We start from the raw sequence: 2527 nt of genomic DNA, 5'->3' as shown, positions 1-2527 counted from the left end.
GTTTTATAACATTTACCAGGGGATGTACGGCCGTTTTCACGTGCTGGTCAACCGTTTCACGGAGCAGACTAGAATTACGGAGACTAGTATCAACAGTCTGTTCGATCAATGGTTTCAGTTTTGCAGTTATCATATTGTCTAGCATGTTGAAGACAGTGTTAGCAATAGTTGGCGCTATTTTGTCAGCGAAGTTTTTGAGAAAAGGCTCAGAGTTAAGTATGGCTTCAATCATTGTAGATATAGACGGGTCAGTCGTACTGGATGTACTGACTGTATTTCCAGAAGGATGATCTGAATGATTCACAGTAGTACTAGTAGTTGAGGAGGTAAATGGTGGGGCATTCAAGTACTGGTTACTAGATGCTTGAAAGCTGCCCATACCGGCCGCTGCACTGAAAGGTAATATCATAGAACGGTGCAAGATGTAACGTTTACATGCAAATGTATACGTGTTAAATATATTTGTAAATGTTTCAAGCCACATACATATGTATCTATATCAATTAATTGCCATATTAGACTGTTTCGTTGAGCATATCAACATGATATTGCGTACACAAGGGACTTGACACGTTCCTATGACCAGAGTGAAAAAATACCTTTATTCTGGGTCAAAGGAATGTGTCAAGTCCCTGTGGGTGCGTATATATGTATGTATTCACAACATATATACAACAGAACGAAATTGTAAGAATATGCAAAAAAATGCATGAATTTTTTTATATCGGCAGCATATATTTGCCGGTATAAGTATTTCCTGTCTTGATAAAAACTAAACAGTTTCAATTGTAATTGCAATATTTATTCAATATTGAATAAAAACTTAACAAAAACGAATTAAACAATTAGGTATAATTTTCCGGGGAATTATCTCCATGGATACGCTCCATCGAGAGTAACACTGCAGCTGTTATTCGTGGGTACACAATGTACAATCGGCACACAGGTTATCAACGTCACTGTACCCAAATCGGGACACTTTTTAGTTAAATATCAATGTTCTTTATACAATACTTTACTATCAGTTCCAAAATTTTTTGTTTATTTTACTTAAAAAGATACTATCCACTTTACATTTTTATCACAATTTGATATTTCGGGCGCGTGGTTCTATAAAAAGAACGCAAAATACCATCAGAGTTACGTAGGCCGTTGAACCGGCGTTACTGTACCCTGGATGGGACACTTCCGGTATTTTGGCGAATATTTGGGTATAAACAATCAATAACGGCAGAAAATATGCATAGTTGAAATATGTTAGNGCTGTGTTTCCAGAAGGATGATCTGAATGATTCACAGCAGTACTAGTAGTTGAGGAGGTAAATGGTGGGGCATTCAAGTACTGGTTACTGGATGCTTAAAAGCTGCCCATACCGGCCGCTGCACTGAAAGGTAATATCATAGAACGGTGCAAGATGTAACGTTTACATGCAAATGTATACGTGTTAAATATATTTGTAAATGTTTCAAGCCACATACATATGTATCTATATCAATTAATTGCCATATTAGACTGTTTCGTTGAGCATATCCACATGATATTGCGTACACAGGGACTTGACACGTTCCTATGACCCAGAGTGAAAAAAATACCTTTATTCTGGGTCAAAGGAATGTGTCAAGTCCCTGTGGGTGCGTATACATGTATGTATTCACAACATATACAACAGAACGAAATTGTAAGAATATGCAAAAAAATGCATGAATTTTTTGATATCGGCAGCATATATTTTGGCGAATATTTGGGTACAAACAATCAATAACGGCAGAAAATATGCATAGTTGAAATATGTTAGAGTCAACGAGGGTTCTAATTAAATTTCTTCTCCAAACTCTCATTAGTTTTGATAAAATAGATTTTTGAAAATGATACCCAAATAAATAGCGTCGCACGGTACGTAAATCAGGAAAGACTTGTTTTCGTAATTATTCTTACCTTTAAATTGTTCAAGCTTAATACAGTTTAATTGTGATGACAATATTCTCAAATAAAACTGTATACATAAAAGTACTTCTTTGCATTGAATGACAGTTTCTTGGGCCAATTGCACACTTACTTTTATTATAAAATAAAATGTTATCGTTTTCGTGCACATCATTGTTATTATATAATTTACAAATATACTTAAGTAGGTATGAAAGTTATTTAACTGGATGAGTTGTCAAATCTTGCACCGTTCTATATTACTTCTCAGGGCAGCGGCCGGTATGGACTGCTTTCAAGCATATGTAACAGTCTTCATTTTCCCCTCTTGTAATCATAAATACCATTATAGTTCACGAAAATGTGGATAAGTACACATGCAAGAAACATGCAAGTCATGACACATGGTTTGACACATGTACATGCAATGCAAATTTTACATTTCCATATACGTGTATGCGTAATCGTAAGTTGACAATGCGCGCAAACAACAAGTCTCCGAAAAGATACAATGTTGTACACTGCTTTTGATTACAAGGACGACACCGACCTCAAACATTCTATCAACCAATCAACGAGCCAGATACAGTGAGTGACACGCTG

Source organism: Mizuhopecten yessoensis, unplaced genomic scaffold, assembly GCF_002113885.1.
Source record: "Mizuhopecten yessoensis strain PY_sf001 unplaced genomic scaffold, ASM211388v2 scaffold3053, whole genome shotgun sequence".
In the NCBI taxonomy this organism is placed as follows: Eukaryota; Metazoa; Mollusca; class Bivalvia; order Pectinida; family Pectinidae; genus Mizuhopecten; species Mizuhopecten yessoensis.
This window is presented reverse-complemented; position numbering follows the sequence as displayed.